Source organism: Montipora foliosa, unplaced genomic scaffold (assembly GCF_036669935.1).
Source record: "Montipora foliosa isolate CH-2021 unplaced genomic scaffold, ASM3666993v2 scaffold_6, whole genome shotgun sequence".
Classification (NCBI taxonomy): Eukaryota; Metazoa; Cnidaria; class Anthozoa; order Scleractinia; family Acroporidae; genus Montipora; species Montipora foliosa.
In genome coordinates, this window is record NW_027179807.1 from 1,448 (window position 1) to 25,088 (window position 23,641).

General features: G+C 48.3%; 12 non-coding genes and 2 pseudogenes across 12 annotated transcripts; 10 read left to right on the forward strand and 4 right to left on the reverse strand.

The window, feature by feature from the left end:
* Positions 1–291: 291 nt before the first annotated feature.
* LOC137990124 (U2 spliceosomal RNA) lies at positions 292–492 on the forward strand. Its single transcript, XR_011121151.1, has one exon. It is a non-coding gene; the product is annotated as a U2 spliceosomal RNA (small nuclear RNA).
* A 195-nt stretch (positions 493–687) lies between these two features.
* LOC137990098 (U1 spliceosomal RNA) lies at positions 688–851 on the forward strand. Its single transcript, XR_011121125.1, has one exon. It is a non-coding gene; the product is annotated as a U1 spliceosomal RNA (small nuclear RNA).
* A 977-nt stretch (positions 852–1,828) lies between these two features.
* On the reverse strand, positions 1,829–1,947 carry LOC137990083 (5S ribosomal RNA). The gene has a single exon (XR_011121110.1). It is a non-coding gene; the product is annotated as a 5S ribosomal RNA (ribosomal RNA).
* Positions 1,948–7,604: 5,657 nt separating this feature from the next.
* On the forward strand, positions 7,605–7,784 carry LOC137990127 (U2 spliceosomal RNA; annotated as a pseudogene).
* Positions 7,785–7,978: 194 nt separating this feature from the next.
* LOC137990099 (U1 spliceosomal RNA) lies at positions 7,979–8,142 on the forward strand. The gene has a single exon (XR_011121126.1). It is a non-coding gene; the product is annotated as a U1 spliceosomal RNA (small nuclear RNA).
* Positions 8,143–9,118: 976 nt separating this feature from the next.
* Positions 9,119–9,237, reverse strand: LOC137990097 (5S ribosomal RNA). The gene has a single exon (XR_011121124.1). It is a non-coding gene; the product is annotated as a 5S ribosomal RNA (ribosomal RNA).
* A 4,285-nt stretch (positions 9,238–13,522) lies between these two features.
* LOC137990129 (U2 spliceosomal RNA) lies at positions 13,523–13,695 on the forward strand (annotated as a pseudogene).
* Positions 13,696–13,889: 194 nt separating this feature from the next.
* On the forward strand, positions 13,890–14,053 carry LOC137990100 (U1 spliceosomal RNA). Its single transcript, XR_011121127.1, has one exon. It is a non-coding gene; the product is annotated as a U1 spliceosomal RNA (small nuclear RNA).
* A 976-nt stretch (positions 14,054–15,029) lies between these two features.
* LOC137990108 (5S ribosomal RNA) lies at positions 15,030–15,148 on the reverse strand. The gene has a single exon (XR_011121135.1). It is a non-coding gene; the product is annotated as a 5S ribosomal RNA (ribosomal RNA).
* Positions 15,149–15,415: 267 nt separating this feature from the next.
* LOC137990114 (U2 spliceosomal RNA) lies at positions 15,416–15,607 on the forward strand. Its single transcript, XR_011121141.1, has one exon. It is a non-coding gene; the product is annotated as a U2 spliceosomal RNA (small nuclear RNA).
* A 5,639-nt stretch (positions 15,608–21,246) lies between these two features.
* On the forward strand, positions 21,247–21,437 carry LOC137990132 (U2 spliceosomal RNA). Its single transcript, XR_011121154.1, has one exon. It is a non-coding gene; the product is annotated as a U2 spliceosomal RNA (small nuclear RNA).
* Positions 21,438–21,631: 194 nt separating this feature from the next.
* On the forward strand, positions 21,632–21,795 carry LOC137990101 (U1 spliceosomal RNA). Its single transcript, XR_011121128.1, has one exon. It is a non-coding gene; the product is annotated as a U1 spliceosomal RNA (small nuclear RNA).
* Positions 21,796–22,770: 975 nt separating this feature from the next.
* Positions 22,771–22,889, reverse strand: LOC137990119 (5S ribosomal RNA). Its single transcript, XR_011121146.1, has one exon. It is a non-coding gene; the product is annotated as a 5S ribosomal RNA (ribosomal RNA).
* Positions 22,890–23,156: 267 nt separating this feature from the next.
* LOC137990115 (U2 spliceosomal RNA) lies at positions 23,157–23,348 on the forward strand. The gene has a single exon (XR_011121142.1). It is a non-coding gene; the product is annotated as a U2 spliceosomal RNA (small nuclear RNA).
* Positions 23,349–23,641: the final 293 nt, after the last annotated feature.

Consider the following 23,641-nt stretch of genomic DNA (forward strand, 5'->3'; position numbering starts at 1 on the left):
GCTAAGCTTGTGCAAAGCTGTGCTGGTGCCTATTTAGCTACTACGCTTCCTGGTTCACTTCTACAGTACTCCGATTCTGCTATTAAGGAGTTAGCTCGCAGCATCATTGAGGAATATGATATTAAGGACAGTAGGGGTTTGGATTGTGCTGTTTCATTCCTGCGGTTTCCCGTAAAAAACTTGAGGCTAAGAAGAGTTAACTTGAACTATGATTTAGACCTTGGACATTAAGAATTGTGATATTTTGAATTGATTTAATTGTGTTTTTCTACCGGCTGCTACTCGATGTAAATAGCTGTTTTATTTTTTGAATAAGATTTTAAAATGGAAAAAAAAAATCTGTTCTTATCAGCTTAATATCTGATACGCTGCTCATCGAGCAGCTCATATATTAAACTGATTTTTGGAACTGGGCCGTGGAAAAGAGGCTTGCCTCGTCCCGGCCACGGGTTGCCTCGGTATAGCACTACCTCCGAGCGTGGCCCACTTCCCTCTGGGGAAGAAATAATCAAGTGAAAGCAGAACAAATGACCAAGCAACCAACCTTCACATTCTCTTCTCTTTTCTAGGTAGCATAGCAGCGAGTGGACAGCACGACACGACAGGACGAGGAGCACGTGACCCCCATTACCACATGGTATGCGCAGACAAGTTGCGTTTTTGCGGTTCCGGAGAGGTTGAAAAGGCATACTTACCTGACGCGGGAGGCACTGTGATCAGGGAGGCAGTCCTCTCAAGGTGAGGCTCTTTCATTGCACTTCGATTGGGTTGACCCTTGCGATTACCCCAAATGTGGGTAACTCGAGCGTATAATTTCTGGTAGTGGGGACCTGCGTTCGCGCTAGTCCCCGCACCAAACCCCGGTGGCAAAGTTGGCTAATGGGAAGGTTTGTTGGTAACGTTTCAGGCAGGGCAGGGAAGGAGATGCGGTGGCGGTGTAAGGACTAAGGAAGGTGAGTTGTATTTGTGAATTCCACTGCTGAAATTGTAGGTGAATGTTCCGTACTTGGTGCACTGCAAAACTGTGATTTTATTTCTTTCATTCTTGGCCGTAGAGAGAGCGAGAGGACGTGTTTATTTCAGCCGCATCGATTTCCATCGATAGACGAGTGAGACAAGAAAATGCCAGCGGGTCGAGCTCTTATCCTCGTGCATCGTTTCGAAAACGTAAGTGGATGTGTGTTTGTACTGCTCCATCGCGATAGATTTCTTTTGCGTTGTGTTATGTTGCGTTCTGGAGAGCCCGTTTTGCATTGAGTAACTGAGGACCCGCCAGATCAGTTGGCGTTACATTTCTGTGGCCAACACTTTGTGGTTTCTCTATGTTATCAGTTAATTGGATTGTTATCATAAAAAGTAAATCTTTCATGGTCAGGATAGTGTCTTATCGGCCCTTTGAATACGTACTGTCCGTGTTGAGCAGGGAACAGTAAGACTTTGAAGTGCGCTACGTCACGTAAGTCACGTTTTCGCAGGATCAATGTTGTAGTGTTGTAGCCTTCGTTGTATGCATATCATCCGGGCTAGGTTAACTTCCATCTAATGCATAACAGTGCATGCATTTTTTTACTTGTCGTATCCTGTTCTTTGCTCACACGAAAAGATACGTTTCATGTCATAAACGTTGGATTGATAAGATCTCGCGCGCACGCGCTCCCTTGGGAATACAAGTTCCACTTTCTCGTGTGAACTATTTTGTTTTTGTTGTATGTCTCATCTTTGACATATCGTTGGCATGTTGTGTTCAAAAAACCTGGTTTGGAATGTTCTTTCATTAAAGGAAACTGAGATTTTTTGAGATAATCAAGTGTACAGAAGGAAAAAGGGAAGCCTACAACACGGGGTATTCCCAGGCGGTCTCCCATCCAAGTACTAACCCCGCCCGACAGGGCTTAACTTCGGTGATCGGACGAGAACCGGTGTTTTCCCTGTGGTATGGTCGTAGACAAGTAATTCGCCGTGAAAATTAACTTTGTTATAAGGGAAAATAAAACTGAGGTCAGAGCAAGCACAATGTGCATTTGTCCTCTTGCCGTCAACGCAAGTGCCATGCAATGCTGGTCCTGCTGCCCACTGTACAAGGGCGATCGTTGTGTGCGCCTCGCTTTCAGGTTGGCTTTGGGCATTCCTTCCTTGGCACGGATTGTAATCGGACCACCATATCTCGTGGCCATGAGACTGGGAGCACCTTGTCCGCTGTGAGCATTTACGGGCATCGCTTCTCGGCCTTTTGGCTAAGTCTTTTTGGCCGATGTTTTGTGGGTTCTCCCAGGGCGAAGCCCTACCATTTTGGTAGTAGGTTTTTCGTTCCTTGTGGTATCCTTGCTATTGCGATTCCATGGATGCTGATACTGATACACGTGTTAATTGGGGCGACGCCCCTATGGATCATGTTTCTGAGAATGTTGTTGTGAATCCTTCCTCTGATATTGCTGCTGCCTCATCGGATACTGTTATGTCATATGCTGGTGTCACTGCCGGGTCTGGTGACCCTGTTCCGCTCGTCAATAATCCTCCTGTTCGCAGCCGTTTTGTTCCGTCTACCTTTGAGAGAGAGAATTTTTCTGTTTACAACCGCTTGCCAGAGAGACCGTGTTCTGCCTTTTTTCCGAAACCTGATGGCGACTTTGCTTTAAAGGATCTTTTTGCCGACCTAGAGACCTGCCAGATCCCTTCTGCTGCTGTTCGCTGCGTCCAATGGGTTTCCCCGCAGCAAGTGTGTGTCACCTTTGCCAAAGAAGATTATCGTAACACCTTTCTTCGGGCTTCATCGTTGGTGCCTCGTTTCCTCCGCTCTGGTGCCCCTACAGCTTCTGGTAATCCCCGTATCGTCTATGTTGCTGTTTTTGGTGCTCCTTATGAGCTTCCTGATTCTGCGCTTCATATGCGTCTTGCTCCCTATGGTACTGTGAAGTTTACTCGACGTAGTAAACACCAGAACTACCCTGCGTTGGACAATGGAACTCGGGTCTTTGGTATGGTCCTGTCCAAATCTATCCCTTCCTTTCTTCGTTTTGGCCGGGTTCTAGTCCGTGTTCGTCATGACAATCAGACGCCTACTTGTCGAAAGTGCAACCTCCCCGATCATATGGCTAAGGATTGCCCTAATACCTTCTGCTACAATTGCGAGCACGTTGGTCATATGTTTAAGGAATGCCCTGAAGAGGATTTCTGCTGTGTGTGTCGTGACCAAGGCCATAAGGCTATCGATTGTCAGCATTCGTGGCATCGCCGTCCTCGATCTTACCGAGATGCTGACAAGCCGGATGACCCTCCTCCCCAGCCGTCTCCTGACCTTCAACCTGCTGTTCAGCCCTCTAATCGACCTTCGCAGCCTACTAGCCAACTATCTTCATCCTGCTCTTCCCAATCCTCGTCGCAGTCTTCCTCTTTGCAGCCTTCTTCTGAGCACTCGGCCCCTTCGCAGATACAATCTTCCCCTCCTCTTTCTTCTGACCTTTCTCAGTCCCAGAGTATTTTGGCTTCCTATGCGCCCTCTAATCCAGCCTTGGTAGAAGCTGCCTCCGATGCCGAAGTAGCCTATGCTATGGATGTTGCCGATCCTCCGCCTGACTCCCTTCCTGATTACCCTGATGACAACTCCGATCCTGATAATGTTCCTGCCCCTGTCGCTGACCCTGTTCCTGATGCTGTTCCTGATCTTGACGTTGACGTTGCTTCTGACGATACTGATCCTGACCTTGATGCTGATTCGCCTTTACAGACCTCTCGCCCGCTGCTTTCTGACCCTGGTGACCATCCTCTCGTCGTTTCTGATGATTCTGACTCAGATGATTATACTCCTGCGCCTGACCTTTTCCCAACTCGTACGTTGGGACGAGCTGTCAAGAGAGGATCCAGCCGGACACCTGCTAATGTCACTCCAACCATTGTGCCTGTTCGTAAGTCAACGAATCCTTCGCGTGTGCCTACGAAAAAAAGCCGTCCATCATGACCTCTATATTTAATTTAATTTCAATTAATTCACGTGGTTCTAATCGGGCTACTCGGAAAGCTTTGCTTGATTATGTTCGTTTCGGTTTCGGTATTATCTGCATTCAGGAAACTTTAATATCTGATCCTGTTGCCTTTAATTCCCTGGTTGCTGACTGGAGTGGGCCATCTTTTTGGTCCCCTGCTGTTGGTAAACAGGCTGGTGTTATTATTTTGATTTCCGATCGTTTTGATGGTCAAGTTTTATCTTGGCGTAGAGATCATGATGGACGTGTCCTTAGTTTACTCGTTGAGTATAATAATCGTAAGTTTAATATTATTAATATTTATGCGCCCACCCTTTTGACTGACCGAAAAGTGTTTTTCGAGAATCTGCATGCTTTCTGCCTTCCTGCTGATTTTACTATTATTGCCGGTGATTTCAATTGCTATGAATCTGATTTAGATAAATTTGGTGGCAATGTTTCCATTGCAAAATACCTCTCTGACTTTCGTCGTTCACTTTACCTTGAAGATGCTTGGCGCAAATTGCATCCCCGTGTCCGAGCGTGCTCTTGGTTTAATTCTAATTTTTCCATCGGCTCGCGCCTTGACAAATTTTTTGTTTCCCGAAATTTATTCCCCTTAGTTCAGTCCTGTGACATTTCTCCTTGCGCCTTTTCTGATCATGATTTTGTTAATCTTTCTTTAAAATTGGAGTCTAATTATATGCGTGGTCCGGGCTTATGGAAATTTAATTCCTCCCTTTTGAATGATAGCGATTTTTGTCTTTCCTTTGATGCTAAGATTCGCGAGCTCTCCGATTGCGTTGACTATTTTCCGTCAGTCAAATGTTGGTGGGACTTTTTTAAGGACTCTATTCGCTCGGAAATTATTTCCTTCGCTAAGAATAAACGTAGAAGTCTCTCGCATGAGCGCGTCCTTATAACTAATGCAATAATTGGTCTCAAGCGCCGTCTTGTCTGTGGCGACCTTTCGGTCGCCCCTGAAATTTCTCGGCTTGAATCTGAACTGAATGCTCTTACCTTGCGTGTTTTGGAAGGCTCTAAAATCCGTTCTCGCGTCCAGTGGCTTGAGGAGGGCGAGAAGCCTTCACGCTTCTTCTTCAAGTTAGAACGTGAGCGCTTAGACCGTAATAACGTTTCTTCCATTTTGAATGATAATGACATTGAAGTTTTCACTCGGGAGGAGATTGAACGTGCGCACGTGCGCTTTTATTCAAATCTTTTCTCGCAAGAGGTTATTGATCCTGTGTGTAAACAATCCTGTTTTGATTCTATTCCTTCTTCGCTTTCTCCTCCTCTGCGCGACTCATGCGAGGGACTTTTAACTTTAGATGAATTGACTATTTCATTAAGGAGCCTTAGCCTAGGAAGGTCACCTGGTTCTGATGGTTTGTCTGTCGAATTTTACTTGCGTTTTTGGGACATTCTGGGCCCCCTTTTGCTATCAGTCGCAAACCAATGTTTCCATGACTCTGAACTTTCGGATTCTATGAAAGGAAGCGTTACTCGCCTTATTTATAAGAAGCGTGGGGATATTAAGAATTTGAAAAACTGGAGGCCCATTTCTTTGCTCAATGTGGATTATAAGATTATCTCTAAAGCTATCACAACTCGTCTTTCTTCGGTTATGCATCACATAGTTTCCCCTGATCAATCTTGCTCTGTTCCGGGTCGTTCAATCTTCTCTAATGTGAGTTTGTTGCGCGATGTTTTGAGCCACATTGAGCAAACAAATGAGTCTGCTATTTTGATTAGTTTAGATCAAGAAAAAGCCTTCGACCGAGTCGATCGCGTCTTCCTTCTAGAGCTGCTTAATGTTTACGGTTTTGGTTCTGATTTTTGTCGCTGGATTAGTACCTTTTATAATGGTGCTTGCATGCGTATCATCCTTAACGATTGGCTTACTGAGAGTATCCCCCTTGAACGGGGCGTCCGTCAGGGGGATCCTCTCTCTCCTCTACTTTATGTTTTATGTGTAGAAGTTCTTGCTAACCTGATCCGTAGATCTCCTGAGATTGAGGGGTTTTTACTTCCTGGTGCAAGGGGTTTGCAGGCCAAGGTTCGCCTTTATGCTGATGACACTACTGCTGTTTTGAAAGACCTTTTCTCTCTAAATAAGCTTTTTGATTGTGTTAGTGTTTACGAACGTGGTTCTGGAGCTAAGCTAAATAAGTCGAAAACGGAGGCCATGTGGCTCGGTGCTTGGCGTTCTCGGACTGACGAACCCCTTGGACTTACTTGGGTCAAGAAAATGAAAATTCTTGGGGTCTTTTTTGGTACTATCCCTGTTGAGAATGATAATTGGCAACCTAAACTAAACAAACTAGAGAAGTCCCTCAATCTTTGGAGATCTCGTTCTTTGTCCTTCCTAGGCAAGGCTCTCCTTATTAACACCTTAGGGTTAAGTAAGCTGATGTATCTAGCTAGGGTTTTGCTTCCCCCTGCCTGGGTCCTTTCCCGTATCAATAGTTTCATCTGGCCTTTTCTTTGGGGTTGTAAAATTGAGACGGTTGCTCGTAATACTTTATATTTAAGCGCTGCGCAAGGGGGTATAGGTATTATTAACTTTAGTGTTAAGTGCCTTGCCTTGCAGTTAGCGGGGATGGCTTTTACTTTGGACTCGCCTCACGATTCTAGTTTTTATCTTTGTAAATATTTTGTTGGTAGACGTTTGTCTTCTCTTCGCCCCCAGTGGAACTGTTTGCGCGATAATTTTGCCCCTTCTGCCTGCTTTCCGTCTCCTTTTTACGCCCGCTGTCTCGAAACTCTTTTATCCGTTGGTAATTGCGACTTAACTTCTAAGCGTTTATATTTGAAACTACTTTCCTCGAATTCCTCCTCCCCTATCTTGCATAGAGTTTGGACCCAGGTTTGTGGCTCTTCTTTTTCACTCAATGATCATTGGTCTCTCGTTCGAGATTCTCTTACCGAAAATCCTAAAAATGATCTCTTGTGGCTAATCGCTCTCCGCGGTGTTAAGGTTCGCGATTCCCTTGCTAATTGGGGATATATTAACTCGGCTTTCTGTGCTTCTTGCCCTAGACGAGAGACTATAGATCATTGTTTTTTGCATTGCCCTCGGGTTAAGCGGGTTTGGTCCCGTTTTTCCCCAATTTTAGATCGTGTGCTAGGCTTTCGGCTTACCTTAAATGTCCCCTTCGTGTTCTTTTTTATTTGGCCCCCTCTCGTTACAAAGAGGGCTCGCATTGCGCGCCACATTATCAAGACCATTCTCTACGGTGTTTGGCTTTTTCGCAATAAGGCCACCTTTTATAACGGTAAAGAAGATCATCGGGCTATTATCCGTTTTGTTTCTGGCGATCTCCGTAGTCGAATTAAGCTCGATCACTTTCGCCTTTCAGACAGTCGCTTTTCTTCTTTGTGGTCTCTCCCAGGCTTTTGCACCGTAGAGAACGGTCTTCCTAGCGTTACTATTTAGGCGTACATTTAATTCTCGTTTTGCTTTGTCCGCGCGCTGTTTGCGGTGCCTGTAATCCGGGGCTCTCTTTAAGGAACTTGCGCAGTTCATGGACTTTATCGTTAGGGCCCCTGGCCCTTACGGCTAGCTGCTTACTCCGGCTTTGTAACTCTGTAGACTTTTTTGTATTCCTGAATATGTAATTGCTCCATTTTTATTTGTGAATAAACGCTCTTTTGACAAAAAAAAAAAATCTGTTCTTATCAGCTTAATATCTGATACGCTGCTCATCGAGCAGCTCATATATTAAACTGATTTTTGGAACTGGGCCGTGGAAAAGAGGCTTGCCTCGTCCCGGCCACGGGTTGCCTCGGTATAGCACTACCTCCGAGCGTGGCCCACTTCCCTCTGGGGAAGAAATAATCAAGTGAAAGCAGAACAAATGACCAAGCAACCAACCTTCACATTCTCTTCTCTTTTCTAGGTAGCATAGCAGCGAGTGGACAGCACGACACGACAGGACGAGGAGCACGTGACCCCCATTACCACATGGTATGCGCAGACAAGTTGCGTTTTGCGGTTCCGGAGAGGTTGAAAAGGCATACTTACCTGACGCGGGAGGCACTGTGATCAGGGAGGCAGTCCTCTCAAGGTGAGGCTCTTTCATTGCACTTCGATTGGGTTGACCCTTGCGATTACCCCAAATGTGGGTAACTCGAGCGTATAATTTCTGGTAGTGGGGACCTGCGTTCGCGCTAGTCCCCGCACCAAACCCCGGTGGCAAAGTTGGCTAATGGGAAGGTTTGTTGGTAACGTTTCAGGCAGGGCAGGGAAGGAGATGCGGTGGCGGTGTAAGGACTAAGGAAGGTGAGTTGTATTTGTGAATTCCACTGCTGAAATTGTAGGTGAATGTTCCGTACTTGGTGCACTGCAAAACTGTGATTTTATTTCTTTCATTCTTGGCCGTAGAGAGAGCGAGAGGACGTGTTTATTTCAGCCGCATCGATTTCCATCGATAGACGAGTGAGACAAGAAAATGCCAGCGGGTCGAGCTCTTATCCTCGTGCATCGTTTCGAAAACGTAAGTGGATGTGTGTTTGTACTGCTCCATCGCGATAGATTTCTTTTGCGTTGTGTTATGTTGCGTTCTGGAGAGCCCGTTTTGCATTGAGTAACTGAGGACCCGCCAGATCAGTTGGCGTTACATTTCTGTGGCCAACACTTTGTGGTTTCTCTATGTTATCAGTTAATTGGATTGTTATCATAAAAAGTAAATCTTTCATGGTCAGGATAGTGTCTTATCGGCCCTTTGAATACGTACTGTCCGTGTTGAGCAGGGAACAGTAAGACTTTGAAGTGCGCTACGTCACGTAAGTCACGTTTTCGCAGGATCAATGTTGTAGTGTTGTAGCCTTCGTTGTATGCATATCATCCGGGCTAGGTTAACTTCCATCTAATGCATAACAGTGCATGCATTTTTTACTTGTCGTATCCTGTTCTTTGCTCACACGAAAAGATACGTTTCATGTCATAAACGTTGGATTGATAAGATCTCGCGCGCACGCGCTCCCTTGGGAATACAAGTTCCACTTTCTCGTGTGAACTATTTTGTTTTTGTTGTATGTCTCATCTTTGACATATCGTTGGCATGTTGTGTTCAAAAAACCTGGTTTGGAATGTTCTTTCATTAAAGGAAACTGAGATTTTTTGAGATAATCAAGTGTACAGAAGGAAAAAGGGAAGCCTACAACACGGGGTATTCCCAGGCGGTCTCCCATCCAAGTACTAACCCCGCCCGACAGGGCTTAACTTCGGTGATCGGACGAGAACCGGTGTTTTCCCTGTGGTATGGTCGTAGACAAGTAATTCGCCGTGAAAATTAACTTTGTTATAAGGGAAAATAAAAACGAGGTCAGAGCAAGCACAATGTGCATTTGTCCTCTTGCCGTCAACGCAAGTGCCATGCAATGCTGGTCCTGCTGCCCACTGTACAAGGGCGATCGTTGTGTGCGCCTCGCTTTCAGGTTGGCTTTGGGCATTCCTTCCTTGGCACGGATTGTAATCGGACCACCATATCTCGTGGCCATGAGACTGGGAGCACCTTGTCCGCTGTGAGCATTTACGGGCATCCTGTTAAAAAATTAGAAAATGTTAAAAAACCACCAAGTGGTGGCACTTCATGTAAAGTGGCTGAGAATACAGGTGTGCGTCGTAAGGGTACTGTTGCTAGTGGTGGTACCGACGGTCTTGTTTCTTCGGGTGTTCCTCCATCCTCCCAATCTGTTGAACCTTTGGAGGTGGAAATGGTTGAGGTATCCACTCCTCGTAAACGTGGTTGTGATTCCGTTGAGACCTCCTCTGATAGCTCTTCTGTTACTCCTTCCCGAAAGGCTCTTACGAAGGTGGCTAAGAAGAGTGGAGCTGCGCCCTCTTCTACTAAATCGAAGACTCGTGCTTCAGCTGATACTGTCAAGTCTGCGAAGCACGAAGGTTTGCCTGATGTGTCGGTTTCCCTCCCCCAACGCAAAGCACGTACATAGTTATTCTTTTACTGTACTCCATTATGGCTCTGTCAGTTGTCTCAGTTAATGTCAACGGTCTGCGAGACCAGTCTAAGCGAGCTGGGTTTGTACAGTGGCTTCATTCCTTGCCTGTTGTTCCTGATGTAGTGTGCCTCCAAGAGGCCCACTGCATCTCCCTCAGTGAGTGTCAGTCCTGGTTCCAGTCATCTGGTCTTTCCGTTGTGGCGTCTCCCGGCTCTAATAAGTCTTGTGGTTGTATTGTTTTGTTTCGTCCAGTGTTGTCCCTTGTTAAATCTTCCTCTGATAGTTGTGGTCGGTTTTTTGTTATGTGAGTTTTCTTTGCGTGGCGCTGTGTTCAGGGTTGCTTGCATTTATGCTCCCAATCGCAACCCTGATCGTGATGCCTTCCTGGACGAGGTCTCTTCCCGATTAGACCCTTCAGTTCCCACCCTCCTCGCCGGCGATTTTAATACCGTCTTTGATCGCGCTGCTGACCGTGTGTGGGGCTCCGTGGTCGGTGATACCTCGCGTGAGAGTGTTGTTGCCCTTTGGTCGTCTTTTTGACGATGTCTGTTGTATTGATATTTGGAGATACCTCCATCCGTCTTCCTCCGCCTTTACCTGGACTAAGGCGGATGGCTCTATCTCCTCCCGTATAGATCTAATTGGGTGTCCTTATGTCTGGGTTGCGTCTGTCTCTGTTTGTGAAATTCTTCCGTGTCCGTTTTCAGACCATTGTGCTGTGTCCTGCTCTCTCACTGTTCCTGACGTTATTCCTCCTGGTCCGGGGCTTTGGAAGCTTAATACCTCAGTCCTGGAGGAGGAGGAGTACTGTCGCCTTATTTCTGACTTTTGGGCCGATTGGAAGGACTGTAAGCTCTGTTTTTCCTCTCTTTCCAAGTGGTGGGATTCCGGTAAAGCAAAGATCAAGGGCATTACGGTATCTTACTGTGTGCGCCGGTCGCAGAAAGATTCTTGGTCACGTGATTTGTTGGCTAGGTTGGCGGCACACCTCAAGGCACGGCTTGATGCTGGTTGCCTGTCTGTTTTAGGTGTTTATCGATCCACCCTTGAACAGCTTTCCGCCTATGACATCAGGGCTGCTCAAGGTGCCCAAGTACGGTCACGTGTCCGATGGGTTGAGGAGGGCGAGGTCTCATCGGCGTACTTTTTTCGTTTAGAGAAGAAACGGTCTGCTGACCGGTGGGTTTCTGCGCTTCGGAACCCTGATGGGTCCATTGTTTCAACACCTTCTGATCTGTGTTCTTCGTTTGCCACTTTCTACTCCTCTCTTTTTACTGCCTGTCCTACGGATTCCGCTGCTCAAGATTTTCTCCTCAGTAATGTGTCCTTGGTCCTTTCATCTGCCCAAGCTGATCTTTGTGAGGGCTTTCTGACTCTTGGGGAGTGTCATCGTGCCCTTGTTGGCATGGCTCGTCGTAAAGCCCCGGGGTCGATGGCCTCCCCATGGAGTTTTACTTGAAATTCTGGGACGTTCTTGGGTCTGATTTAGTGGAGGTCTTGAATTCGTGTTATCTGTCTGGTTCTATGTCTTTGTCTCAACGGCGGGGTCTCATATCCTTAATCTTTAAGAAGGGAGATCGGTTGGACGCTCGTAACTGGCGCCCCATCTCCCTTCTTAACGTCGACTATAAGCTTGCTTCTCGTGTTATTGCTGGGCGCCTTCTCAAAGTTATCCATCTGGTTGTTAGTGAGGATCAGACCTGCGGTGTTCCTGGCAGGTTTTATTGGCGAGAATGTTGCTCTTTTGCGTGATGTGGTTGCCTTTGCCACGGAATCTGACATCCCGGTTGCCGTTCTCTCCTTAGACCAGGAAAAGGCCTTTGATAGAGTGGGATTGGTCATTTATGTGTGCTACTCTGTCGAGGATGGGTTTTGGCCCATCTTTTGTCCGTTGGGTTGTTCTGTTCTATTCTGCTGTCCAAAGCTCTGTAGTTGTTAATGGTTATCTGTCTCGGTTTTTTCCTTTGTCTCGTGGCGTGCGTCAGGGCTGTCCTTTGTCTCCATTATTATATGTTCTAGTTTCTGAAGTGCTTGCTGTTAACATTCGTGCCAATCCACGTATCATTGGTCTTTCTGTCCCCGGGGCCCCGCGGGCCCTGTCTCCGATCTCGCAGTACGCCGATGACACCTCTCTCATCGTCACGTCTGATATTGCCATTGCTGCTATTTTTGAAGTTTATGCTCTTTTTGAAAGGGGTTCTGGTGCTAAGCTTAATCAGTCCAAATCCAAGGGATTGTGGCTCGGTTCGTGGTCTGGCAGGACTGACCCCCCTGTCACCCTGGACTGGACCTCGGCCAAGATCAAAGTGCTGGGCGTCTTTATTGGGCCTGGGAATTTGGAGGAAGTGAACTGGCGTCCTAGGATTGATGCCGTGGAGAATGTGCTGGCTTCTTGGAGGCAACGCTCCCTGTCCTACGGCGGGAGAGCTCTCGTCATCAACGCCTTGTCCCTTTCTAGGGTTTGGTACATTGCCTCCCTAATTCATGTCCCCCCTTGGGTTTCTTCCGAGCTTTGTAAATTGGTTTTTGGGTTTTTTTGGAAGGGCAAACGCGATCTGGTTTCTCGTGCTGTTGTTGTTCAGCCTACATCTGCTGGTGGTTTTTCTGTCATTGATCTTCGTCTTAAAGTTTCTGCGCTCCTTGTCCAGTGGGTTCGGCGTTTCACTGTTTCTCCGAGTAGTTGGGTCCATTTCTTTTCCTTTTGGTGTGATTCTCGTTTTGGTGTCCCTGCTCTTGATGTTCTGTCCCGTCCTGAGGCCTTTTCCTCCAAGTCCCTTCCCCCTTTTTACTCTGCTCTTCTGTCTGCTTGGCGTTTGGCTGGTGGTTCCTTTTCCCGTCGGCGTTCCTCCCTTGTCATTGCGTCTTTGTCTCCTCATCATGTTGCTGCTGTTTCCTCTATCTCTGCAAATTCTGTTTATTTGTTTTTTTGCTGTCTGAGGATCGTCCGATTCCCATTGTGTTGACAAGTTTTTCCCTTTGTATGGCTCACTCTACTGGCCTTCGACCTGGTCCCAATTGTTCTTCTTCAATCTTGACCGCCCAGTGATCGATCTCAACTGGAAGGTCGCCCATGGCGTGTTGTACACTGCCGATCGCCTTGTCGGTTTTGGGTACTCGGTCGACCCTTCTTGCTTTTGCCGTCTTGCCTCTGAATGTCCTTCTCACTTGTTTTTCTCCTGCCCTCTTGCTCATAGTGTGCTTTCATGGTTACAGTCTCTATTGTTTGGTTTTTCGTCTTCGTCCCCCTCTTTGGTTTGCCGTCACGTGCTGTTTGGTTTTGACCCGGCTGAGATCCGTCAAGTTCCTCGTGTTTTCATGTACATCCTAGGTGTCTGTAAGTATTTTATCTGGCTCGCTCGGAATGACTTTCGTTTCCGTAATGTGCCGCCTGGTGCCCTCGATGTCATCGCAAAGGTCCGCTCTCGTGTCAAGTTCAATCTACCTCTCCTTTTTAAGCGTTTTAAGTCCCCCCCGTCGTCTACGTTATTTTCATCGTCAGTGGGGTGCGTCTGGCATTATCGGCTCTGTTTGCAATGGTCGTTTTTCTCTGTCCCAGTTTTAGTCCTGTTATCGTCCCGGGCTGTTGCTTGTTTCACGGCGTACCTACCTTTGTAGGATGAGTCTTTCTGGCTGGCGACCTTGTCGGCGCTGCTCATCGAGCAGCTCATATATTAAACTGATTTTTGGAACTGGGCCGTGGAAAAGAGGCTTGCCTCGTCCCGGCCACGGGTTGCCTCGGTATAGCACTACCTCCGAGCGTGGCCCACTTCCCTCTGGGGAAGAAATAATCAAGTGAAAGCAGAACAAATGACCAAGCAACCAACCTTCACATTCTCTTCTCTTTTCTAGGTAGCATAGCAGCGAGTGGACAGCACGACACGACAGGACGAGGAGCACGTGACCCCCATTACCACATGGTATGCGCAGACAAGTTGCGTTTTGCGGTTCCGGAGAGGTTGAAAAGGCATACTTACCTGACGCGGGAGGCACTGTGATCAGGGAGGCAGTCCTCTCAAGGTGAGGCTCTTTCATTGCACTTCGATTGGGTTGACCCTTGCGATTACCCCAAATGTGGGTAACTCGAGCGTATAATTTCTGGTAGTGGGGACCTGCGTTCGCGCTAGTCCCCGCACCAAACCCCGGTGGCAAAGTTGGCTAATGGGAAGGTTTGTTGGTAACGTTTCAGGCAGGGCAGGGAAGGAGATGCGGTGGCGGTGTAAGGACTAAGGAAGGTGAGTTGTATTTGTGAATTCCACTGCTGAAATTGTAGGTGAATGTTCCGTACTTGGTGCACTGCAAAACTGTGATTTTATTTCTTTCATTCTTGGCCGTAGAGAGAGCGAGAGGACGTGTTTATTTCAGCCGCATCGATTTCCATCGATAGACGAGTGAGACAAGAAAATGCCAGCGGGTCGAGCTCTTATCCTCGTGCATCGTTTCGAAAACGTAAGTGGATGTGTGTTTGTACTGCTCCATCGCGATAGATTTCTTTTGCGTTGTGTTATGTTGCGTTCTGGAGAGCCCGTTTTGCATTGAGTAACTGAGGACCCGCCAGATCAGTTGGCGTTACATTTCTGTGGCCAACACTTTGTGGTTTCTCTATGTTATCAGTTAATTGGATTGTTATCATAAAAAGTAAATCTTTCATGGTCAGGATAGTGTCTTATCGGCCCTTTGAATACGTACTGTCCGTGTTGAGCAGGGAACAGTAAGACTTTGAAGTGCGCTACGTCACGTAAGTCACGTTTTCGCAGGATCAATGTTGTAGTGTTGTAGCCTTCGTTGTATGCATATCATCCGGGCTAGGTTAACTTCCATCTAATGCATAACAGTGCATGCATTTTTTACTTGTCGTATCCTGTTCTTTGCTCACACGAAAAGATACGTTTCATGTCATAAACGTTGGATTGATAAGATCTCGCGCGCACGCGCTCCCTTGGGAATACAAGTTCCACTTTCTCGTGTGAACTATTTTGTTTTTGTTGTATGTCTCATCTTTGACATATCGTTGGCATGTTGTGTTCAAAAAACCTGGTTTGGAATGTTCTTTCATTAAAGGAAACTGAGATTTTTTGAGATAATCAAGTGTACAGAAGGAAAAAGGGAAGCCTACAACACGGGGTATTCCCAGGCGGTCTCCCATCCAAGTACTAACCCCGCCCGACAGGGCTTAACTTCGGTGATCGGACGAGAACCGGTGTTTTCCCTGTGGTATGGTCGTAGACAAGTAATTCGCCGTGAAAATTAACTTTGTTATAAGGGAAAATAAAAACGAGGTCAGAGCAAGCACAATGTGCATTTGTCCTCTTGCCGTCAACGCAAGTGCCATGCAATGCTGGTCCTGCTGCCCACTGTACAAGGGCGATCGTTGTGTGCGCCTCGCTTTCAGGTTGGCTTTGGGCATTCCTTCCTTGGCACGGATTGTAATCGGACCACCATATCTCGTGGCCATGAGACTGGGAGCACCTTGTCCGCTGTGAGCATTTACGGGCATCGCTTCTCGGCCTTTTGGCTAAGATCAAGTGTAGTATCTGTTCTTATCAGCTTAATATCTGATACGCTGCTCATCGAGCAGCTCATATATTAAACTGATTTTTGGAACTGGGCCGTGGAAAAGAGGCTTGCCTCGTCCCGGCCACGGGTTGCCTCGGTATAGCACTACCTCCGAGCGTGGCCCACTTCCCTCTGGGGAAGAAATAATCAAGTGAAAGCAGAACAAATGACCAAGCAACCAACCTTCACATTTCTCTTCTCTTTTCTAGGTAGCATAGCAGCGAGTGGACAGCACGACACGACAGGACGAGGAGCACGTGACCCCCATTACCACATGGTATGCGCAGACAAGTTGCGTTTTTGCGGTTCCGGAGAGGTTGAAAAGGCATACTTACCTGACGCGGGTTTTTATTATCTGCCAGGTTCGTGCCTTTCCTTGTGGTACGCGTAAGTTCCGTATTGGAATTGGAGTGTGGGGACAAGCGTTTTTGGGATTTGTGGTAAGATTTTTGATTCCTGAGTTTTACTGGTGACCCTCCTGGGGACTTATGCTTGGCGTCCTGCCATAACCCAGGGTAGCCAGTCTTTCTGTTCCCTTCCTGGGAGCTTTGCTTTCCGGGGGGACTGTTTTTTCTCTTTTTCCCTTTTCATCATGCCTCTTGCGGCCTTTAAGAGGACAGTAGTCCTCGACCTTTCCGATGTTCCAACCTCTGTTCCCAGGGCGGAACTTGTTACAGCCATCAAGGGAAAGTTCACCCCCTTTGTGATTGACAGTATTCAGTTTGTTCCCGTAAAACTGGTTCAGATTACTTTCGCTGACCCAAAATGTAAAAATATTGTTGAAGGTTATGATTTTGTCACTTTAGCTGGTGCTAAGTGCAAAGTCATGTATGCTGGGCCTCGAGCTCAAAATGTTATGTTGTATCACTATCCCTTTGAGGAGAGTGATGATCGCCTCCGGCCCTACTTTTCCTCGTACGGGAAGGTGGAGACGATAAGGCACCAGCATTACCCGGGTGACCCTGCAATCTGCACTGGAGCCCGTATCATCAAAATGGTTCGTTCTGGCCGGATCCCTCGTAATCTGGACATTGCTGGATATAAATGTAAGGTGTGGTATGTGGGTCAGCCGGCCGAATGTGATATCTGTCGTGGGGAACACCTCACCAAAAACTGTGACTTGCGCGGGAAGTGCCGCAGGTGTCGGGAGCCTGGTCACATGGCCAGGGATTGCCCAACCCCCCCAATGCCTGGGGGAACCCACCATCTTCGCCTGCGACCCCCGCCCATCCGTCCGCTTCACTTGTTGTTGGTGCCACTCCCCCGGAGTCGCTGCCTCCCCTCCTGGATGTCAGTTCTGGTCCTGAGGACCTTCCCACTTCTCCTGCAAGCTCTGACCATGAGGACTCTGGGGACGAGGGGGTAACCCTTCGTCCTCCTGCCCCCACGCAACCTGGTATTTCAAGTTGGGGTTCCCACACCGACCTCAGGGACAATGAGTTATCCCCCCTGGTACTCCACCCATGGCCTCTCCTGCCACCAGTAAATGTTAAGGAGGGTGCGGCCCTCCCTAAAACGGTAATGGTGGGTCCTCGACGCGCGTGCAGGTGGCTGCCTCCCCCGCCGCTGCGTCTGATGGTTTGGCTGCGCCACAGAGTAATACAATGTTAACACTAGTAGTAACGTAGTTGGTGTAATGGACAATACTACTATAGTTAATGGAAAAGAAATGGAAATGGATAATAGTAATAATGTAGTTACTGGAAAAGAAATGACAAATAATGCTGTAGTTAATGGAAAAGAAATGGAAATGGATAATAGTAATAATGGAAAAGAAATGGATACGAATGATAATGAACTAGTTAATGAGACTGAATACAGTCAAAGTATATTTAGTGACGATGACCCTTTAACGGGCATCAATGTAACCCCTGTAAATACCCCACAGGTTCTATCTCTGTCTCCCGTAATGGTTAACGAGGTCGAGCTGACTGATTCACCAGTCACTAAGCGTGGACTTTCGGATGTTGAGGCTTCCTCTGATGATCAGGTCAAGTCTAAGAAGAAAGCGAAGAAACCTCTTCCTGGTTCTGCGGTCCCCGGCCGCTCGAAGTCTGGAAAGGGCAGGGAGTCTGGGAGGGCTGTTCATTCTGGCCTTCCCTCCTTGGCTCCCCCTGCCCCGGTTCGGAGCCGTCGCTCCTAGTTGTGCTGTCTCTCTCTTTCTTCTCAGTTATGGCTCTCTCTATCCTCTCCTTAAACACCAATGGTCTCAGGGACTCGTCCAAGCGCGCTGGTGTTCTGCACTGGTTACGTTCCTTTCCTCAGGTCCCTGACATTGTCTGCCTACAAGAGGGCCCACTGCTCTTCAGACAGTGAATGTCAGTCTGGTTTCGTTCATCTGGTTTTAATGCAGTTGCTTCTGTTGGCTCTGCACACTCTTGTGGTTGCATCATTTTATTCCGCCCCACGGTCACCCTTACGAGCTCTTGGTGTGACACCGCTGGGCGTGTTGTTTTTTGCCACTTTACCCATTCTGGGCACCCGTTTCGTATCTGCTGTCTCTACGCCCCCAATCGCAACCCAGCCCGTGACGACTTCCTGGACGACGTCTCGTCTTGGGTTGATCCCACCTATCCGACCTTCCTTGCCGGGGACTTTAACACTGTGTTCGACCGCGCCCTCGATCGTCGGGGCTCCAATGTCTCTGACACTTCCCGCGAAAGTACTGCTACCTTAAAACGTCTTTTTGACTCCTGCTGTTGTCTGGACATTTGGAGGCACCTGCATCCTTCCGATTCTGCCTTCTCTTGGACTCGCTCAGACGGCCTTATGGCCTCCCGTATTGATCTCATTGGTGCCCCGTACTCCTGTTACCATCAGTCTTGACTTGCGATATTATTCCTTGTCCGTTTTCGGATCACTGTGGTGTGGTGCTTTCTTGTAGTGTCCCAGACATTGCTGCTCCTGGGACAGTTTCTGGAAGCTCAACATTTCTGTCCTCAATGATGAGGACTATATCCAGCATATCACTAATTTTTGGTCCGTTTGGAGGCAGTCCATGCTGTCCTTCCCGTCACTAGCTAAGTGGTGGGATAAGGGCAAGAGCCAAATCAAAGGCCTCACAATTAAATATTGCGCTGAGCGCTCGAAAGAAAACATCGCAGTGTCGAGACCTCCTTGGCCGACTAGCTGGGCATCTTAAGAACCGTGTTGATGCCGGTTTCACCTCCTGTGTTGAGCCGTACCATTCTACCCTGTCTGCCCTTGCTGCCCTAGACCTCGAGGCAGCTCGGGGAGCCCAAGTCCGTGCTCGGGCCAATGGGTTGAGGAAGGTGAAACCTCCTCGGCCTTTTTCTTCCGTCTGGAAAAGAAGCGTGCCGCCGACCGACTTATTTCAGCACTTCGATGCGATGATGGCACAGTGGTCTCGAGTTCAAAGGACCTATGCCAGGCTTTTGCTTCCTTTTATTCTAACTTGTTTAGTGCCGAGCCTACTGACGGGGACGTGGCTCTTTCCCTGCTCGACGCCCTCACCTCCACCTTGTCCGCCGACCAGGCTCAACAGTGTGATGGTCCTCTCCAGTCGGAGGAGTGTTATACTGCTTTATGTGGGATGGCTCGAGGCAAGACCCCGGGCTTGGATGGCCTCCCTATGGAGTTTTATGTCAAATTCTGGCCGGTGCTCGGACAGGACCTCGTGCTCGTCCTGAACTCATGTTATGAGGCTGGCACTCTCAGCCTCTCTCAGCGTCGAGGCATCATTTCTCTCATCTTTAAGACGGGTGACCGGCTGAACCCTCGTAACTGGCGGCCAATTTCCCTCCTTAGTGTGGACTACAAGCTCGCTGCCCGCGTCATCGCTGGGCGTCTCCTGAAGGTTATTCATGCCGTGGTGGCTGAGGATCAAACCTGTGGTGTCCCCGGTCGTTATATTGGTGAGAACGTCGCTTATCTCCGAGACATGGTCCATTACGCCACGCAATCCGGGTCTCCTTGTGCCATCCTCTCGCTCGACCAAGAAAAAGCGTTTGATCGCGTTGATTGGTCCTTTCTGCATGCCACCCTCTGCAGAATGGGTTTCCAAACCTCCTTTCTGCGCTGGATCCGCCTTTTCTATAATGCTGTTCAGAGTGCTGTCATTGTTAACGGTCATGTCTCAAACTTTTTCAGTCTCACACGGGGGGTGCGTCAAGGCTGCCCCCTCGCACCTTTGCTGTATGTTATGGTCGCTGAGGTCTTGGCCGCCAATATTCGAGCAAATCCCGCCATTACTGGACCTTTGCTGCCTGGACTGCCCTCACCGCTCTCTCCAATTTCCCAGTACGCGGATGACACATCGCTCATCTTGTCCTCCGATGCCTCCATTAGGGCTGTTTTTGACACCTACACAAGGTATGAGCTTGGTTCTGGATCCAAGCTCAACCTGACAAAGTCTCGCGGCTTGTGGCTGGGGTCTTGGGCTGGCCGAACTGACCCCCCTGTCCCTCTCGACTGGACATCTTCTAAGCTTAAAATCCTCGGAGTCTTCATTGGCCCGCATGACATTGATGAACTAATTGGCGGCCTCGGATAGAGGCTGTGGAACGCGTCCTCTCCTCCTGGCGTCAGCGCTCCTTGTCTTTTCATGGCAAGGCTTTGGTCATCAATTGCCTGGCCCTCGCCAGGGTTTGGTATGTGGCATCCCTGGTCCACATGCCCCCCTGGGTACTTAAAGAACTTAACTCCCTTGTTTTCTCATTCTTCTGGAAAACCAAGCGGGAGCTCGTTGCACGTGCTGTGGTCGTTCAGCCCACATCGCTGGGAGGTTTCTCGGTGGTGGACATTAAGCTCAAGGTTTGGTCGCTTCTGGGTCAGTGGGTCAAACGGTCTACTTTGTCCTCGTCAAGCTGGTCCTCCTTTGTGTCGTACTGGTTTCAATCGTGTTTTGCTGCCTCCTCTCTTGATGTTTTCTCCCGTCCCGCTGCCTTCGACAGGTCCCTGTTACCGCCATTTTACTCCTCTTTGCTTTTGGCCTGGGAGTCGCTTGGTGGCTCTTTTTCCCCCTCCCGGGGAACTTTGGTTTTCGCATCCTCTGACCCTCACGTTGTCGCCTCCGTGGCTTTTTTTCTCTGCCAAAGTCGGTTACCAGTTTCTTTTATCCTGTTCCTCTGTCACACCGCACTGTGTAGTTAAGTTCTTTCCCTCCTTTGGGGACCTTTACTGGTATGATACGTGGCGCCAGTTCCACTTCTTTGATTTTGACCGCTTTGTTGTTGATTTCTCCTGGAAGGTAGCTCATGGTGTGATTTACACTGCTGAGCGTCTTCTCTCTTTTGGTTTATCTGTCTCCTCCGCTTGTTTTTGTGGTCCTGTCGTCGAGTCACTGTCGCATTTGCTCTTTGTGTGTCCCCTTGCTCAAAGTGTTGTTGGTTGGCTACAGTCCCTCCTTTTTCATTTCTCGCCTATGTGTCCTGTGCTTGAGCGTCGCCATTTACTTTTTGGTTTCAATTCCACTGAGCTTCACGCAGTGCCCAAAGTCTTCAGTTACCTGTTGTGTGCCTGTAAGTTTCACATCTGGCTGGCCCGCAATGACTACCGCTTTCGTTCTGTCAACCTGGGGCCCTCGCCGTCATTGAGGGAGCAAAGGCCCGTGTCAAGTTCCACCTCCCCTTGCTCTTCAAGCGTTTTTCAACCCGGAGACGTCGACGTTATTTTGCCCGCCAGTGGGGGGCGGATGGAGTCATCGCCTCTATGTTTCCAACAAGCTCGTTTTTCGCTTCGGGCCACCTGCTTAATTCACCCTCTGTACCACCTGATTTGCTTAGTTTTATTTCGCCTCTGTCGCCTAATACTGGTGACCAATGCCTCAGGCGTTGGATGAGTCTGTCGACTGGTGACCTTTGGTCTGCCATTCACCGCTGCTCATCGAGCAGCTCATATATTAAACTGATTTTTGGAACTGGGCCGTGGAAAAGAGGCTTGCCTCGTCCCGGCCACGGGTTGCCTCGGTATAGCACTACCTCCGAGCGTGGCCCACTTCCCTCTGGGGAAGAAATAATCAAGTGAAAGCAGAACAAATGACCAAGCAACCAACCTTCACATTCTCTTCTCTTTTCTAGGTAGCATAGCAGCGAGTGGACAGCACGACACGACAGGACGAGGAGCACGTGACCCCCATTACCACATGGTATGCGCAGACAAGTTGCGTTTTGCGGTTCCGGAGAGGTTGAAAAGGCATACTTACCTGACGCGGGAGGCACTGTGATCAGGGAGGCAGTCCTCTCAAGGTGAGGCTCTTTCATTGCACTTCGATTGGGTTGACCCTTGCGATTACCCCAAATGTGGGTAACTCGAGCGTATAATTTCTGGTAGTGGGGACCTGCGTTCGCGCTAGTCCCCGCACCAAACCCCGGTGGCAAAGTTGGCTAATGGGAAGGTTTGTTGGTAACGTTTCAGGCAGGGCAGGGAAGGAGATGCGGTGGCGGTGTAAGGACTAAGGAAGGTGAGTTGTATTTGTGAATTCCACTGCTGAAATTGTAGGTGAATGTTCCGTACTTGGTGCACTGCAAAACTGTGATTTTATTTCTTTCATTCTTGGCCGTAGAGAGAGCGAGAGGACGTGTTTATTTCAGCCGCATCGATTTCCATCGATAGACGAGTGAGACAAGAAAATGCCAGCGGGTCGAGCTCTTATCCTCGTGCATCGTTTCGAAAACGTAAGTGGATGTGTGTTTGTACTGCTCCATCGCGATAGATTTCTTTTGCGTTGTGTTATGTTGCGTTCTGGAGAGCCCGTTTTGCATTGAGTAACTGAGGACCCGCCAGATCAGTTGGCGTTACATTTCTGTGGCCAACACTTTGTGGTTTCTCTATGTTATCAGTTAATTGGATTGTTATCATAAAAAGTAAATCTTTCATGGTCAGGATAGTGTCTTATCGGCCCTTTGAATACGTACTGTCCGTGTTGAGCAGGGAACAGTAGACTTTGAAGTGCGCTACGTCACGTAAGTCACGTTTTCGCAGGATCAATGTTGTAGTGTTGTAGCCTTCGTTGTATGCATATCATCCGGGCTAGGTTAACTTCCATCTAATGCATAACAGTGCATGCATTTTTTACTTGTCGTATCCTGTTCTTTGCTCACACGAAAAGATACGTTTCATGTCATAAACGTTGGATTGATAAGATCTCGCGCGCACGCGCTCCCTTGGGAATACAAGTTCCACTTTCTCGTGTGAACTATTTTGTTTTTGTTGTATGTCTCATCTTTGACATATCGTTGGCATGTTGTGTTCAAAAAACCTGGTTTGGAATGTTCTTTCATTAAAGGAAACTGAGATTTTTTGAGATAATCAAGTGTACAGAAGGAAAAAGGGAAGCCTACAACACGGGGTATTCCCAGGCGGTCTCCCATCCAAGTACTAACCCCGCCCGACAGGGCTTAACTTCGGTGATCGGACGAGAACCGGTGTTTTCCCTGTGGTATGGTCGTAGACAAGTAATTCGCCGTGAAAATTAACTTTGTTATAAGGGAAAATAAAAACGAGGTCAGAGCAAGCACAATGTGCATTTGTCCTCTTGCCGTCAACGCAAGTGCCATGCAATGCTGGTCCTGCTGCCCACTGTACAAGGGCGATCGTTGTGTGCGCCTCGCTTTCAGGTTGGCTTTGGGCATTCCTTCCTTGGCACGGATTGTAATCGGACCACCATATCTCGTGGCCATGAGACTGGGAGCACCTTGTCCGCTGTGAGCATTTACGGGCATCGCTTCTCGGCCTTTTGGCTAAGATCAAGTGTAGTATCTGTTCTTATCAGCTTAATATCTGATACGCTGCTCATCGAGCAGCTCATATATTAAACTGATTTTTGGAACTGGGCCGTGGAAAAGAGGCTTGCCTCGTCCCGGCCACGGGTTGCCTCGGTATAGCACTACCTCCGAGCGTGGCCCACTTCCCTCTGGGGAAGAAATAATCAAGTGAAAGCAGAACAAATGACCAAGCAACCAACCTTCACATTTCTCTTCTCTTTTCTAGGTAGCATAGCAGCGAGTGGACAGCACGACACGACAGGACGAGGAGCACGTGACCCCCATTACCACATGGTATGCGCAGACAAGTTGCGTTTTTGCGGTTCCGGAGAGGTTGAAAAGGCATACTTACCTGACGCGGGTTTTTATTATCTGCCAGGTTCGTGCCTTTCCTTGTGGTACGCGTAAGTTCCGTATTGGAATTGGAGTGTGGGGACAAGC